The sequence below is a fragment of the Tachypleus tridentatus genome, chromosome 6 (assembly GCF_004210375.1).
Source record: "Tachypleus tridentatus isolate NWPU-2018 chromosome 6, ASM421037v1, whole genome shotgun sequence".
NCBI lineage: Eukaryota > Metazoa > Arthropoda > Merostomata > Xiphosura > Limulidae > Tachypleus > Tachypleus tridentatus.
This window is the reverse complement of record NC_134830.1, coordinates 28539825-28558475: the sequence shown is the minus strand read 5'-3', so window position 1 is coordinate 28558475 and position 18651 is coordinate 28539825. Positions and strand designations below refer to the sequence as shown.

Here is an 18651-nt window from a genome sequence, read left to right as displayed (position 1 = left end):
CAGCTTTATTACAAAGTTGTTCGCGTTATCTGAAACCCAGACAGTAATGCCTCCAATATTTTCTTTGTCATGCATGACCACCCTGATATAACTATATCGAACAATACATTTGTTTCTACTGGTTGTCACGGCAAAACAATCATAAAGGTATATACTTTTTTTTAGGACTCGATATATTAGTCTCTATGTTTGTATATACATGCGTGTTGCGAAAATAAATCATCGTTTGTTTTAAAATCATGCGTGATTACAGTTAGTCCTGTGTATTTATATACGTGAATTTAAAATGTGTTTTTAAACGACAGTGTATGTGTGTTATCGTCGTGTAAATATCTCAGAGAGAGAGAAATTCATAACTAACCAGATAAGGAAGAGGCAGCTTTAGTCAGTTTCACGTATTTTCTGATCGACAGGAAGTTAACCGTCGTTTAAATTTCAACAACTGATAGAACTGGAATAATTGCATGTGATAAAGGAGTGTGTAGCCTGCTAACAACGGTATCTAGATAAACACTGTAATATATTGATCAGACCCGAGGATCCAGTCCAAAAAGGTACAGATTGTTCTGTTCTCACAGTGCTCATTGCTGTTATTATCGTGTTGTTTTTAGACGACATTCGATGTTTGTGAAGCCAATGATTCAGTTACGAGCGAAAATATGCAAAGGAAATCGAACAACACACGTAAACTTCAGGTCTTGACAGCTGTTCGCTATATACTTGAGTTTCTAAGTAAAAGACTTGTTTTTAAAGACTGACAGACTAATGCTGTTCTTGTTTTTCTTCTCCCAGAACCAAACCTTGAGCGTTTTAGAAGTAAGGAAGCTGAGGACCTTGAAGATGGTACGTTGTTGAAACTTGATGACAAGGGAGGGTCTTCTTCTCTTTGAACTATTACAACGTCATCACTATTGTGTTATCACGGAGAAGTAACCTGTTATTTAGAGAGCTTTCTATTTAGCAAACATACTATTACTAACATTGTATTTGTTTTCAATGGAAATTATTTTGATCATCAGACAAGGTTCTTCGAACAACCCTGTAATCTTTTCTAAATAAAAGGTAACTAGCAAACAGTTTTTGCAAGTCTTTATGGAACATTTATGATGTGTATGAAAAACCACCAGTTTCATAATACCACCGCTAGGTGTTTATTGAACAGCATATTTCATAATTTTGGTTGAAGTATGTGTTATAAATTCTGTAAGTTAACCATTTACAATTCCTTGATTTTTAAATATTTAGTAAAAGATCTTCACTTGACTATAAGTATATATTATTTCGCTTTCTTTACTTTTATACAATTACTGTCTCTTATGGTAATTTCGTATGTGGAAAAACATTGTCTTAAAATAAGTTCACTGGAAAGCAATTCTTCAAGTTTGGTTACTTGGTAATTGATGGTAAAACGCTAAAATTCAGTGTTCGATATCTTCTTGAGTATACTCATTATATAGCTCAACGCTTAACAACAAATAAAGAAACAAAAACTTTTGAGTCTCATTTCACTGAAAGGTTTAAATAAAATTCTTTAATTCTATAAGAAAATAACCTTAGTTTTAACATTATGAAAATGCAAGAATATAAGTTTCATTCTGTAAAAGTGGGATACTTATTAAGTTTTATTTTATACAGAGGTAATTTCTTCAGTTCATCTCTGAAATAACGAGTTTACTATAAGGCTCAAAATATACATCCTATATTTTCCATCCACAAACTATGCTGTTGTCCAGCATAGATTTCAACAGATCAAACGGATCATTAACAAAATATAACTTTACTGTTTTAATTACGACCTGAAATGTTTATTTCGTTTCTGATTGGGCAAGTATTATTGAATAGGAATAGAAGTTTACTGAAGCTATAGAAAAAATACCAACATCTTGTTTTTCTTTTCACCAGATATATCACGACGAATCATTAAATGAAACGAAATGTTAAGAGTATTGCTGAATGACAACTAGAAATTATATATATTTTCTAAAATTGCCTCGTAGAGTATCTAGAGGTTACAAAAAACACTATAATATTTCATTACAATGATTTTGTGGGTGTTACAGTTTTGGTTAACAGTGTGGTATAATGGTCTAATATGATTTTATGTATTCATTTTGGCAAAGAATGAAAAGTGAATCCTAATCTTTTTGTATAAAACTATTATATGATTTGGTGTGAGACTATAGAAAAGAGAATTACAAACTACAAAACCCATATTAATTAATAAGCTTCCTTTACTGGAATAAGTACTACCTTACATTATGTACCTAGTGACGTTTTGACAGCGGTTAAGCACATAGCTACCTATATAATGGGTTATCAGTGCTTTTCCCACCGCAGGTATCAAAACCCAATTTTAGCGTTACGGCCTTTAGTCGTACCGCTTAGCCACCGGGAGACATATGTTTAGTATACACTTCAGTTTGAATAAACAGAAAAATAAACATATTGTTTTGTTTATATGGCAAGGCTGATCCTTTAGTTTGAGTTTAAAAAAGTGAGTTGTTAGTTTGATTAAGGAAGGAGATAAATCATTTATTTTATTTAAATAACAAGACTTACCTTTTATCTCAAATATACAAAGCACTTAACTTTCATTTTTGTCATACTGAAAGAGTATTTTTTCGTTTTAACTCTTCCTAAAGATGAAAACTTTATTTTGTTTACATTAAAATAACAACTTCTTACTTAGACTTTACAGGAATGATGAATTTTTGTTTTAATTATACAAAAAAATAAGCCTGGTATGGCCAAGCGTGTTAAGGCGTGCGATTCGTAATCCGAGGGTCGCAGGTTCGCATCCCCGTCGCGCCAAACATGCTCGCCCTTTCAGCCGTGGGGGCGTTATAATGTGACCGTCAATCCCACTATTCGTTGGTAAAAGAGTAGCCCAAGAGTTGGCGGTGGGTGGTGATGACTAGCTGCCTTCCCTCTAGTCTTACACCGCAAAATTATGGACGGTTAGCACAGATAGCCCTCGAGTAGCTTTGTGCGAAATTCAAAAAACAAACAGCAACAAAAAATAAATCCTTTGTTTGGTTATATTGAAACAGTTACTTTTGCAGTTTAACTCTGAAAAACGTTGAACATTTTTTAAACTGTAGATAAATTTGTCGTTTAATGTAATTCTGTAGAGAAAGAAAATACTTAGTCTCACATTGAAGTAAAATTACACTTATAGTTAACATTGTATTGGATACATTGGTTGGTATTGTATTTTGTTATTAGGTGACCAATAATGGTATGTACTTGTGGGTATGGTGTTATGTTGTCAGTGAACTTCTGTTGCAATGAGTTCATTGGTTGTTTCGTAATCCAATAAATAGCGACGTTTGGTGTGGTTTTGTTCTCAGATCACTAACACTGTAATATACAAGAGTATATTATATTTATTTTTCAGCTGATCAATAATTATAGAACACGTTGGTGTGGTTTTTGGTGCTAGACGGCCATTATTTTTATGGACATGTTGATATGATGTTTTGGTGTCATGTGGCCAACATTATAATAGACATACGATGTTTTTTTTTTTGTTGTTGTTGCCAGTATTTGTACGGAATTTTTTATATGTTCGTATTATTGTTATGTGACCAGTGTTGGAAATGGCACATTAATATGGTGCTTTGAGGTTGGATTACCGATTTTGTAGTTCGCACCAGATTAAGGACTTGAGTATTTGAGAATCACTTCACGAAATAAAAATGATATCTTCGGTATAGTGCGAATCGATCAGTTGACAACTCAACTCTCTGTATATGTAAATACGGCTGGTATGGATAGATAAAACCCTATGTAGAGAAGCGAACAACGTTTCGATCTTCTTCGGTCATCGTCAGGTTCACAAAGAAAGAAAGAGTTAACTGACCGATAGCTGACCACATGTTTGAAGGCGGTTGTGTAACTGAATGTAGGAATGTAGATGGCGTGCTTAGATATTTGATTATATTTATTAATACAGGTATGAAGGTGTTCCTTTGTATTGGTTTATTTTGGGCTTGAGTTGTTGTATAAGTAAGGCTTCTTTAATTTTGCGTTTGTTTATGTTTGTTTTTTTATTTAGTATATGAGTGTTTTCTATGGTTATGTTGTGTTTATTTGACTTGCAGTGTTCGAAAACGTGTGAAGGTGACTTTTCATGTTCTTTGAATCTGGTTTCCATTTTTCTACTTATTTCTCCAATATAGAAGTCGTGGCAGTTATTACATTGTATTTTATAAATAATGTTGGTGTGGTGTTTGTCAGTGTAGTTTTTACATAGTATAGACCTTAGTTTTGTGCCTGGTTTTGAATAAATTTGGTATTAACTGGAATGTCATATTTTGTCACTAGTTTTTGCCAAATGTTGGTTACTTTTCTGCTGATGTCTGGAATATACGGCTTGCAACAGTATATGGTTTCGTTATTTTTTAAATCGTGGGGTATAGTTACCTCTTTCTTTCTTTGTAAACCTGACGATGACTGAAGGAGGTCAAAACGTTGTTCGCTCCTCTACATATAGTTTTTCTCTATCCATACCAGCCGTTTTTACATATATATTTTTCTCTACAAGTGGGTCATCACGGAATTCAACTCTCTGTGTGGTTACTGTACACATACAAACACATCGTGTTAATAGCTACAAGACACTTTCCTCTCCAGTGTGGAGACACAAACGGATGAAGCAGCCACTTCATACACGATGGATGAGTAGAAACAATATTTTCTGGTAATGAATAAGTCTTATCCTATCTTAAGCACACAGTGGAAACTCATTAATTTTATAAGTACATAAAACCTGAAAACAGATTTGGTGTGAAATGTTTAATGTAACAATATAGTTTTTCATTATTAAAGTTATTTTACTCGTGATTTAAGTCGCTACATGTTATTTCGAAAAATCATTATAAAATCAGACTTTGAATGTCTTCACCTGTGAAGCAACAACAACAACAAACTACATCTGTTAGCAGCCTTTCAGCACTATACTGATATCAGACTGTTCTAGCAATTCTTAGCCGGCGGCCCGGCATGGCCAGGTGGGTTAAGACGTTCGACTTCTAATTCGAGGGTCACGGATTCGAATCCCAGTCGCACCAAACACGCTCACCCTTTCAGACGTGGGGGCGTTATAGAGTGACGATCAATCCCACTATTCATTGGTGCAAGAGTTGGCTACGGGTGGTGACGACTAGTTGCCTTCCCTCTAGCTTTGCACTATTAAATTAGGGACGGCTAGCGCAGATAGCCCCCGTGTAGTTTTGCGCGAAATTCAAAATGTAGTATCAAATCATATTTTTAAGTATCTGTCTTACTTTGATAAGTGATAAAATTTTTATATAATTCGAGCAATAATGTTGTTGAAACACATATCAAATTCAGATAAAAGAAGTTTTCCTGTGGTTCTTGTTAAGAAATTTAAAGACAAAGCTACAAGGAATCAAATTTCCTGGTTTATTTTAAGCTCTTCATCCATTTCAGGCTGAAAGCTTAATCTATTCAGTGCCACGGACGAGTTAATTCGTTTTTAATAATACCTAATTTCAACGCTAGATGTCAGCACCATTTACATTTGATTTGACCTACTTACAAATTGTTTCACTTTCGATCCAAAATGGCATCACGAAAAAAGTTACAAAATGAAGAAGCATTAGAGTTGTATTGTAACAGCTGAAATACTTGGCAGTCAACAGGTTAATACTGTCACGCTGTTGAAACGTACCACATTCCAACTTCTACTACGCATAACGATGTTGGTCGATATATATACATTGTTATCCATGTTAAAGGATTAAGATTTATCATTCCAGTATTAGACAAACACGAGAAATGTTGGCATACTTTTTACTCTAATAATTAAGCCTTATTTAAAGAAATTTGAGAACCTACGAAATGTTTGATCTTTAATAGACTGAAAAATTCTGGGATTAAATGAAAGCTAAACAATACTCAAAAGCAAATATAATTTAAAAACAAACTATTTTGTGGAAAAACAATAAAGTTCCAGGTTCGTTATCTATTTTATAAAAAATATTTATTTAAAATCAAAAACAGTTTGTATCTGTTTGTAGAAAATTATATTCTATAATATAATAAACTAATATTTGTAATAAGGAAAAGTTTTTTTTTTATTTTCCTTATTCAAATATGTGTTTGGTAATTGGCACTTGTAACATTATGAAACTATAAGAAAGGAATTACTCTTTTTATTGTCACAGTAAAGAGATTGTTATTGAGGTGGATAACCCACGAACTGCAAGAATTGTATTATTTTAGCATTCTTCTGAATATCATAAAAATCCAAAACTTATCATAAAAGTAATGAGGTTCTCAAAATAAATTCGCCACTGGTAATAGTTTTAACCAATTGTCGCTGTTGTTTTGTGTTTTAAATTCGAAATGGTTTTCCAATAAAATTACTGAAAATGACGTTTGAAAAATTAAAAAAGTTGAGTGAATGTAAAATGACTGAACAGTAAGTCTAAGGGCTAATAATGTTAAAACTCTTGTTTAGATACTCGTGGTAGCCAGAGCACAGAAAACCTATTAAGTAGCTTTATGCTTGAAGACAAACAACATGCGGCATCAGGCAACGCGAAAAGCAGTGAAAAGTTAAAATGGTGCAGTTATCACAATTTCCAAGTAAATACCTTCAATATGATATTCATTATGTATATTTTATGGTAATCTGTATTTTCTAAGAGTCTTAATAAAACTATAAGTCAGCAACGAATTTTTTTCTACGTATTTAAAGACACCACTTGTAAAAAGTAATAGATGTGAATAAACGCGTTCAATATTTTTTGAAGCGGGTTTGTAATAATAAAGCGCTTGTCTTGAAACTTTTAGCGGATATCAAGCACTCGTATAATGATATTAAAGTGAATTATGAGTTCCTAGATTTTGTTATTTCACAATGATATATAACGTTCAACTAGAGATATACGCGACAGCTGGGTAGGCTTACAGGTTGGACTTTTTCGTTATTTATATGTGTTATTTATAAAACAAGTATGAGCTCACAAAAGAAATGTAAAATAGGACGATTTCGTTTTATTTACTTCGCTCAAAAGTCGAATGTAGGCTGGCTAAAAGTAGCCTTTCAGCAGCACAGCAGTATGTCTGAGAACTCGCACTGCTAGAAACCGAGTTTTGATTGGTGGGCAGAGCACAGATATCCCTTATGTGTAACTTTGTGCTGATTCTAAACAAACAATCAGTACTAAAAGTATTAAGTCGTATGTTCTTCAAAATTGTTTTCAGATGCTAAACATAGAAGTGTTAAGTAATATCAGAAATTGTTGAGGGGGAGATTGAAAAGACAACAAAAACAATATTATGAACAATAGTTTACACAATGAAACCTTTAAGTGTGTGAAATGCAGGTTAAATCGTGAGACGATAGAGCTCTTTACTTGCTACGAAACCTATAAATTACTTATTGCCCCATAAGTTTATAAACGTGAGTAAAATAATTTCAGTTTAATATAAATATACACTTATGTAGCTTCAGTTTTGGGGTTCCATGAGACTTGAAACTGATCTCTTTACTTCATGTACTTAACAAATGATAGTCTCTCTCCACTCTTACGTGAATACCATATTTCTCGATTATTAGTTAGGTTTTATACAGGATATTTGGTAGCTTTTGTGCGCGTCATTGGCGAGAGACGGCTGTGTTATAGTGAATACCAACACCCCTTATGAAAGTAAAGAAATAGTCAATAGAAAGACTTTCTGTACTTGTTCCACTGACTGAATTCAAAGACTGGGGGCAAAGAAAAAGCTCGAAACTTTATCTCACAGATATAATTATCTGCAAACTTAATCGAAACAGTTAACGTAAAATGTGCATGATATTAAGGCGGTTAAGAGATTTGTGAAACTTTTTTTTACCAGATATACATACACTGATAAAGCTGTTAAGTTTGTTTGTTTTTCGATACCACGGTATCGAAATCGGGTTTTTAAAACGTTATAAGTCTTAAGAATTACTGCTAAGCCACTGAGGGTAAAACTGTTAGTAATAGAAAGCTTTACGTTGAAAAATTGTAACCACAGTACCGTCTAAAGTGTATATAAATTCAATATTTTTAATATATCTATCACTTCAATAAATTCTCATGTTAATGAATGATATATCTTTAAAATATAAAAAAAGAACGGTTTTATGTTCATGGGTTATTTTATCAAAAAAAAAATGTTTTAAGAGATGAAATTTTTATGTGTAAAAAATGTGAGAAATCATGTCACTTACTAGAATAACAGAGGTTTTGGTTACCAGCAAGAACAAATAAGGACTATAAGGAATCATGTCACTTACTAGAAGAACAGAGGTTTTGGTTACCAGCAAGAACAAATGAGGACTATAAGGAATCATGTCACTTACTAGAAGAACAGAGGTTTTAGTTGCCAGTAAAAACAAATAAGGACTATAAGGAAGCATGTCACTTACTAGAATAACAGAGGTTTTGGTTACCAGCAAGAACAAATGAGGACTATAAGGAATCATGTCACTTACTAGAAGAACAGAGGTTTTGGTTACCAGCAAGAACAAATGAGGACTATAAGGAATCATGTCACTTACTAGAAGAACAGAGGTTTTGGTTACCAGCAAGAACAAATAAGGACTATAAGGAAGCATGTCACTTACTAGAAGAACAGAGGTTTTGGTTACCAGCAAGAACAAATAAGGACTATAAGGAAGCATGTCACTTACTAGAAGAACAGAGGTTTTGGTTACCAGCAAGAACAAATGAGGACTATAAGGAAGCATGTCACTTACTAGAATAACAGAGGTTTTAGTTGCCAGTAAAAACAAATAAGGACTATAAGGAAGCATGTCACTTACTAGAAGAACAGAGGTTTTGGTTACCAGCAAGAACAAATATATAAGGAATCATGTCACTTACTAGAAGAACAGAGGTTTTGGTTACCAGCAAGAACAAATAAGGACTATAAGGAAGCATGTCACTTACTAGAAGAACAGAGGTTTTGGTTACCAGCAAGAACAAATAAGGACTATAAGGAATCATGTCACTTACTAGAAGAACAGAGGTTTTGGTTACCAGCAAGAACAAATAAGGACTATAAGGAAGCATGTCACTTACTAGAAGAACAGAGGTTTTGGTTACCAGCAAGAACAAATAAGGACTATAAGGAATCATGTCACTTACTAGAAGAACAGAGGTTTTGGTTACCAGCAAGAACAAATAAGGACTATAAGGAAGCATGTCACTTACTAGAAGAACAGAGGTTTTGGTTACCAGCAAGAACAAATAAGAACTATAAGGAAGCATGTCACTTACTAGAAGAACAGAGGTTTTGGTTACCAGCAAGAACAAATAAGGACTATAAGGAAGCATGTCACTTACTAGAAGAACAGAGGTTTTGGTTACCAGCAAGAACAAATAAGGACTATAAGGAATCATGTCACTTACTAGAAGAACAGAGGTTTTGGTTACCAGCAAGAACAAATAAGGACTATAAGGAATCATGTCACTTACTAGAAGAACAGAGGTTTTGGTTACCAGCAAGAACAAATAAGGACTATAAGTATAAGTCAAAGCTATAATACAAGTTGTAAACCTTATTGCGCATGAAAACTTATGTTATTAATGTTTAGAAGAAATGATTTTGATCTTATATAAACATACATCAAGGCTGGAAGAATGCTGAACAGTTCTTATTCTAACTACAGTCTTGGTCAAAATGTTTGCATATGTTCTGTATTGATGTTATTGTCCATGTGCATGGAGTAGATATTGACTGATGTAGGGACGGAGAAGGTAGCGTACGATTAAACAAACATTTACGAGTTGTTATTCTGATCTGTATAAGTTGTTTGGAGCAATTGTTTGTCAAACCTCTTGTACACACCAGTTCTGTTTATAAAATAAAGGTTGTACTTTTAGTATTATCCTTTTCTAAACAAGTCAATGCTTTGTGCACACGATTTCTCTATACTTGATCATGCCTCATCATGTGACGGCTCGGCGTGACCAGGTGGTTAAGGCACTCGACTCGTAATCTGAGGGTCGCGGGTTCAAATCGCCGTCACACCAAACATGCTCGCCCTTTCAGCTATGGGGGCGTTATAATGTGACGGTCAGTCCCATTATTCGTTGGTAAAAGAGTAGCCCAAGAGTTGACGGTAGGTGGTGATGACTAGCTGCCTTCCCTCGAGTAGCTTTGCGCGAAATTCAAAACAAACCAAGTCAGTTGTCATGTGACAAAAGTTAAAGGGACTTAAATTATTCCACTGTCCAGAAACGGTGTGAAGGAAACGGACATAGCTAGAAAAGTAGGGTACTGTATCCAGATTTCTTAAACGTCAACGTACTACAGAAAACTTTGTTTCAGGTAATTCTACTAGTAGACGCCAAAAATCTTTTGCCCGAGATGACCTTATTTTGATCAGGTTAACACGCCAATTTGAAAAAAGTCTTATAACAGCTTACAACAGGAATGGCATGAACAAATTCATATCAAGGTATCCAGAAGAGCTCTGAATAGAAGAGTAACCAAACAAGAGTATTTTACGAGAAAAGCTATTTGCAAACCGATAATGAGCAGAATCCACCGCTGTCACCATATTACTTGGGCAAAATAACATGCCAACTTACAGTTAAGGTACTGGCAACATGTGATTTTTTTCAGATGAGTCTTTTTTCCGGATGTTAAAGCTGATACTAGGATTCGTGTTCGTTATTTGCCTGGAGTGCAGATGAAAAGAGACTGTCTTTTTCACAGGGAACACGCGGGAGGTGGTGCAGTATATGCTTTGGCAGCTATTCATCATAGTCAATGAGGTTTCATACAGTCATGACAAGAAGACAATATTTCTCCCAAATGCTAGGGCAAGATTTTTACAAAACTTTTGTGTCCCAGGATGAAAATGCTACTGTACACAGTGCGTAAATTCTACAGGATTATTTGACCAGGAAAAAATTACAAGATCGTCATGGCTAGCAAACTCTCCAGATTGAAAACTATTGAACTTATGAAGTAAATACGACATGAATAGCTTGAACTCGTAATTCTGTTTTACTCATGAAGTAAATGCAATATGAATAGATCAAACATGTTAACCTATCTTACTTGTAACATAAATAGAACACGAATAAATTAAATGGGTTAGTCTGTCACAAAAGTATGAAATGGAGAGTTTAAGCAAGTTATCTTGTCATATAAAATAAGTAAAACATAAAACATAGTAAACATATTATCCAGTCTTATTTCTAAAGCAATTACAACATGTACAGATAAAGCATGTTAAACCTGTGATATAAAATGATACGTACAACATGAACAGATTAAACACGTTAACCTTGTCTAACTCATAACATAAACATATTAAATACGTAAGCCATTTCTTACGTATAAATGCAATATGAACAAAATTAACATGTGAATATTTTCTTACTTATAACATAAATACAGCACGAACAGATTAAATACGTTAACCCTATCTTACTTGTAACATAAACAGATTAAACTTGTTAACCCGTCTGTGAGATTTTCTTTTCTCTTGGCACCTTATTGATGTATCATTTGAGATACGTAAATACTGATATATACCAATCAATAAAACCGTTCGATAGATAATTTAAAAGGCTTAGATAAACATTACAAATACTAGACATTAAAATGTGTAAGTGGGAAAAAATAAAAAAAGAAAAAGACTGAACACAAGTTATGCGGCTTCGTAAGACTAAATTTATGTCGACTAATTTTCCTTTCAATGGAAGGAAACAACATAAACATACTAATCACGTAAGCTCTTTCTTACTTATAAATACAATACGAACGTATTAAACGTGCGAACCTTTTCTTACTTATAACGAATACAGCATGAACAGATTAAGTGTTATATTTTATTGTATTTCTAAAATATCAGTTTAGAAACTTGTTTCTAAACTTCAATTATGTATTTTATTTCAATATTTTTTAACCAGAGGGCGACAATAAGAAACAATTAATCATGAAAGGTTTGAGACGTAATTAACGACACTTAATAGAATATATTTTGATGTTGTACTCATAATTCTAGAAAATTTTATGAACTTTGAGTGAAACGCCAAAAGATATTCTATTAGGTGTCATTAATTACCTTTAAATGATGCTAGGGTGTGCTAGAAATGTGAACTGTATGAAATGGTCAACGATTCAGTATGTACTTTAGGATGAACACGTTTCAGAACGTGAGCAGACACAAAGGGGTGATATGCATAAACAATACCTACATGGTATTTTAGTACACTCATGTAAATTACAAAAACATGAGCTACTGCACCTAATATTTCCCCACCACGAACGTTTTAAACACAAACTAGTTCGTGAAAATCAATTAAAGCTATTCCACACAAAAAAGTTTGGTAAGAAAAAAAATTATGAGCCACTTCTCTTAACGATACAGTATTATATATATGTACCTCATGTTTTATTATTTGTAGTGCCCATTCGGTGTCACATGATACTACAAAGTTTCTATGTTCCTGTTTCTGTAAAGCCACAAAGATAGATAATAAATTATGATTTTGTCTAGTAAATCAACAGGCTACTTCGGTGCACGCGCAACTCCAGATCAATACGCCGCTGCGTGCAAGAGAGTGGCGCGTAGTGACCACTACAGAGGGACTGCACGCGTCGATTTGTCACGAGTTCCGATCGTTCATTCATTATTGTTATGGTGAGTACCATAGAGCGGCTTTATCCTATTGTCCCGAAATTTTAAAAGAGAGGTCGAGCGAAGAAAATCAACCGACTCCTGAGTCTGATTAACCTGTGCTACGAGAACTGTATGTCAGGAATTAAAATTACAGCCAGGGGAATGTGACCTGTGAATGGCTAAACAGATGAATTTAATTGAGTCAATATAGAAGTACACACGTAGATTTTTAAATGGAAATCGATTGCGTATAACGTTCACTCAAAGTGCTGATTGTGTTAATTTTGTACACTGGACCCACGAAACCCACCTCTGCTTTATCCAGAATCTCACGAGTTTCCAGAATGGTTTTTATCTCAGGCACGTGAAAGACTCCATTTATTAGTTAAGCCGAACTGATGAAGCTTCCATTTTTTACCGGACTCATAACACATAAACACGACAACCATGAGAAATCTTTGTCATGCAATTCACATTGCACCATCACAGGATATTGCTAAATTGAAATAATACCAGTACTAACAGTGTACTTTACATACAGGGTAAATCTTTTAAACATTTTTATCTCAATCTCTTTTCCCCTCATTGACTCCTATACTCTGAGTGTGGCGTTATTATTTTGCACTAATCACATACACATACGTCATTATTTATGCACTAATCACACTTACACACGTTATTATTCATGCACTAATCAGATACACATACTTTATTATTTTGCACTAATCACATACACATACGTTATTATTTTGCACTAATCACATACACGTACATAATTATTTTGCACTAATCACACACACGTTATTATTTTGCACTAATCACACACACACATACGTTATTATCTATGCACTAATCACACACACATACGTTATTATTTTGCACTAATCACATACACGTACATAATGATTTTGGATGATAAATGCAAATATATGTCGCTTGAGAAAGCAAAAACTCTTAGAACGGAATATTCTGACATGTGAACCTTTTAAAATGGAATGACTCACCGAAAGCATTTCAAACAGTTTAACTAATCTACACAGAATTTACATGTTTCATAGCTTTTAGACATCAAATTTAAAATAGATAAGGAATTGTTTTATTAATCAAAACTTGAAAATGATAAATATTTGGTAACTTCTTATCCTCAGATATTTAAAATTTGGTTCTTTTGCTGATACATCTATAGATAAACAGCTCTTGCACTGTCAAATGTATGGTATGGTTTGCGTTGAATTCACGTAAAGCTACACAAGAGCGATCTGCTCTAACTATTCCTAATTTAGGAGTGAAATATTAGAAGGAAGACAGCCATTGCCAACTATTGGACTAGTCTTTTTACTAAAGAATAGTAGGATTAACCATCACATTATAATACCCCATGGCTGCTGAAAGGGCAAGCATATTTGGTGAGACGGGAATTCGAACTAAAGACCCTAACCACCCGGTCACCAAATTTATGGTTGTTTTGTTCGTTTGTGAATTTCACACATAACTACACGAGATTATTGCGCTAGGTGTCCCTAATTTAGCAGTGTAAAACAAGAAGGAAGGCAGCTAGTCATCACCGCCCACCGCCAACTCTTGGACTACTCTTTTACCAACAAATAGCGAGTTTAACCATAACATTATAACGACCGCACTGTTGAAAGGACGAGCATGTTTGTTGTGAGTGGGATTCGAACCCGCGACTCTCAGAATACGAATCGAGCGCCCTAACCACCTTGCCATACCGGGCCGAAACTTAGCTTACACAGAATTACCAAAATGTTTGTCACAGATTATTATGTTCTAAGACCATGAAAGTATTGAGTAAAATTGTTATTCGTTCATTTATTTCCAAAATTCACAATACAGTTTGCAGTATTTACGATTTTTTGAAATAAATGTGAAATTGTTGATTTTAGCGTTGTAAGCGAAGAGGAGAGTATCGAAAAGAAATAAACAATGAAGTGTGTGTGGCATAAGATAATAAACAATGAAGTGTGTGTGGCATAATATATTATTAATTCTTTCAATACGATTTGTAGAAGAAATAGCTATACCGAATGAAAACTGTCACGAGGCTGTTCCTACGCTTTCAAATCAATCATATAATAGAAATTAATTAATTAAAAATTAAAAAAAACAATTTGAAAATAAGTTATGTCCATCTGAGCTCTGTATCACATTATTTTACCACCAGGTTTGCTGGATAATTTCTGAATGGAACAAGAAGGTTTGTTTGTTTTTGAATTTCGCGCAAAGCTACTCGAGGTTTATCCGTGCTAGCCGTCCCTAATTTAGCAGTGTAAGACTAGAAGGAAGGCAGCTAGTCATCACCACCCACCGCCAACTCCTGGGATAAATTTTTACCAACAAACAGTAGGATTGACCGTCATATTATAACGTCCCCACGTCTGAAAGAACAAGCGTGTTTGGTGTGACGGGGATTCGAACCTTCAATCCTCAGATTACGAATCGAGAGCTCTAACCACCTGGCCATGCCGGGACACACTAAGAAGTAAATTACAGGTGTCAGGAGTAAACACTGAGAAAAGGTTCTAAAGGTATCAGCAGTAAACACTGAGAAAAGGTTCTAAAGGTATCACGACACGAGATCGATGACATGATAAGAGTTCTGTAGTTCACGCGTCGTATTTTTAACTTCATGTTTTCAAGTAGCCGACCCAAACCTCGGCAGGAAAATTCTCTAAAATATGTGAGATAGAAGGCCTGACACCATATAAACTTTTCTCATATGTTTTGTATTTCTGAGGTGGCGTTAATAAGGAATCTTAAATATGTAAAAGTTTGTATGTTGATAAGTGAAAAGCTACGCATCGGGTTACCTTAGCTGTACCTGGTACAGAGACCAGTCCTTGACTATGTTAACAAAAGAACAAACTTTATAGAAAAGTTTATACAAAACGTTTAATTGAGGAAGTTATGGAAGATAAAGCTGTTTTTTATCCACAACAGAGCACCTTCTGGACATTGATGTAAGTAATGGATAAAAAAAATACTTTTTGTCATAAAATAACTTACAGACAGTCCTTAAAAATTATAATAAGTCGAAGAGTCTACCAGACTAATCAAACATAACGGAATGTTTTTTTTTAAATGTTTACAACGAAATACTACGATACGACTACAATTGCAATGTTTATTCTAACACCGATAGCTCATATAAACTAGTGCCTTGTCCATTGCAGGGAGATAACATAACGTACCGCTGAGCCACTGATGACTAAGCACTACAAAGACAATGATTATTATAACACGGGTAGCACACGTACAATAATTACTATAATATAGATAGTAAATATAAAATGTTTTTTTTTCACAACACAAGTAGTACAAATACAATAATTACTAAAACATGGGCAGTACGCATACAATGGTCGTTAAAACAATAAAACAAATAATGATTGTTATAATAGATAGAACACGTAAGTGTTTTTACAATACGGATAGTGCGAATATAATGATCATTGAAACATGAGTTGTGATAAATACAATGACTGCTATAACATGGGTACCCATACAATGGTTTTTGTAGCACGTATTACAAACACTGATTTTTACTGTACGAGTAGGATTGTTATAACACGGATAGTACTCGTTTAGTGATTGTTGTTTAGGAGTTTATTTTTCAAATTAATATGTATTTTTGCATCAGTCATTTTTCGTCAGTTGATTGCAATGACGTCCCATAAGAAAACACAACAGAAATGGTAAAGTTAATGTCATTGTTATCACAAGCACACATTTAAAACCGACTACTGTACTTGTTTTGTTGTGGGGGTACATTTTGAACTAGCCATATGTTTATACGATAAAGCTTCAATCAATTGCAAGTACATTTCTAATAAGAACCGCACTTATAAAGTTATAGTCCCTTTTAAAAAGTACATTTTAATATAGATGTCATTCATTGCAAGCTATAATTTATCTTTTTGCCGGGTTGGGCATGGCCAGTGTAAGTATTCAAGGATTCTTGGTTCTCGCCTTGCTGTCGCAAAATCACACTCCTTATTTGGAGGCTATAGTGTGTTATAAAGCAGACAGTCAAAATTCACTCTTCGATATCATACAGTAGTAGCCGGAGACTTGACGAAGGTGCTGTTGAATAATTGCTTTCTTTCTAATTCAGATTTAGCGACAGCCATGCTGGTTTGAGTGAAAATCGTAGAACAATAACAACTTTTGTGCCAAACAATATTTCACTTTGGTTTGTTTTATTTGCAAAATGGCATATACTTATAGTACTATTTTAAGCAAATACGTGATTTATTAGAAAAGAAACTTGACATAATATTTACGTAGTTTCAACAGAGAACAACAGAGATGCAAATTTAATAGTGTATTTTCAGATACATTGACAAGAACTGTGAACGAGATTATTCTTTGTTCTAAGTATATTACTTTTAGTTTGTCACCAGAACGTAATAAAAGCGTCTATTTCCAATACCTTTTGGGATTTGAAACTTTATTCAAGAAAGTTGTGAGGAAAACAAACAAGCAAGCATGATCCTTTCAATTTCACCTGTCAATAACAAAAAAAAACTATGCCATTGTAGACTCGAGGGCGGGGCTTGTGTTTTAGGAAGAGTAGGACTGTGATAATCTAAACAAAAAGTTTTACCGCATTTGTTCAAATATCCACGACAATGATAACACAGGACTATGAAATATGTGATGTTTCGTAATTAATATAAATTACTAATCGTATAAGCGATTCTGTTGCTGCTCTATTTTGTTTCTTCTAATTATCAAGTATCACATTAGGCGAAAAACCTATTTACGTTCGACTCGTAATCTGAGGGTCGCGGGTTCGAACCTCCGTCGCACCGAACATGCTCGCCCTTTCAGCCGTGGGAACGATATAATATGCCAACCAATCTCACTATTCATTTGTAAAAGCGTAGCCCAAGAGTTGGCGGTGGGCAGTGATGACTAGTTGTCTTCCCTTTATTCTTACACTGCTAAATTAGGGACGGCTAGCGCAGATAGCCCTTGCGTATCTTTGCGCGAAATTCAAAAAACAAACAAACCCATTATGATACGCCACCTGTGAGATTAACACAAACATAAACATATTCTAGCCTGAAAAGCTCTTGGATCGAGAGTCTTATTAATACACACTTGTTGCTGTAATAACAGTATTACAGGATATTCCTTGTTTAAAAGTAGAACCACGAAAAGTAGAGTTAAATATTAATTAATGTGTTGCCTTTTATTTGTACTTATAACACACCATCTCGATTAATTGTGTAATATTGCATAAGTTTGAAGAAAATAATTTATATAACTGGATGAAAATATTTATATAGATGAAGATGCGTATTATATCTATATTAAGATCACATACAACTTTAAATGTCCCTTTAAAGAAAAAAAGAAAGTAGAATTCAAATTAATTTCCGTAGTGAACTGTATTATATTCGTATATTAATCTCGTACGGAAATACATAGGAAGAGGAAATTGTAATAAGTTTATTTAACCAGTTGTTCATGATAACCTATGACGACATTAATGTAAGTTTGGAACAATAAAATGTACTGATAATACACTGTGTGTTTGATCTGGTACAAAGGAACTATCACTGTATAAGAATAGATAAATTTATTCCTGGTTTAGTGTGAATGCTTCCAACGTTTCCGTGGCAACAATCATAATAATTTAATACTGAATAAAACATAACTGTAATTATCAATACTTATCCTTTTTACGATGTTAGATTTAATATGAAAATATGCAAGCCAATTGTTTTATGTGTGTTGTACACAACATGTGTGCTTTTCGCTATTTGTATTGGGTCTTATAATAAGCTTCAGGCCAATATAGTATTTGTTTCATTGTTTTCAAATATTCATGCGAACCTACTCGAGAGCTATATCTCCATTCACTGTTCGTAATTTGAACTGCTACACTAGATGCCCTCCTCTCGCGGTCACACCAAGCATGTTCGCCCTTTCAGCCTTAGTGGTGGTATTATGTTCGGTCAATTCCACTATTCGTTGGTAAA

General features: G+C 34.1%; 1 protein-coding gene and 1 long non-coding RNA gene across 3 annotated transcripts in view; one reads left to right on the top strand and one right to left on the bottom strand.

Annotated features, from left to right (window-relative positions):
* The window catches only part of LOC143252152 (uncharacterized), a 51392-nt gene extending 50318 nt beyond the window's left edge, over window positions 1–1074 (top strand). For both annotated transcript variants that reach the window (XR_013028861.1, XR_013028860.1), the window contains exon 2: window positions 793–1074. This is a non-coding gene — a long non-coding RNA (uncharacterized LOC143252152). The remainder of the gene's footprint in view (window positions 1–792) is intronic.
* LOC143252149 (uncharacterized) overlaps window positions 1–18651 on the bottom strand; it is a 148949-nt gene that overhangs the window by 70172 nt on the left and 60126 nt on the right. The window lies entirely within an intron of this gene.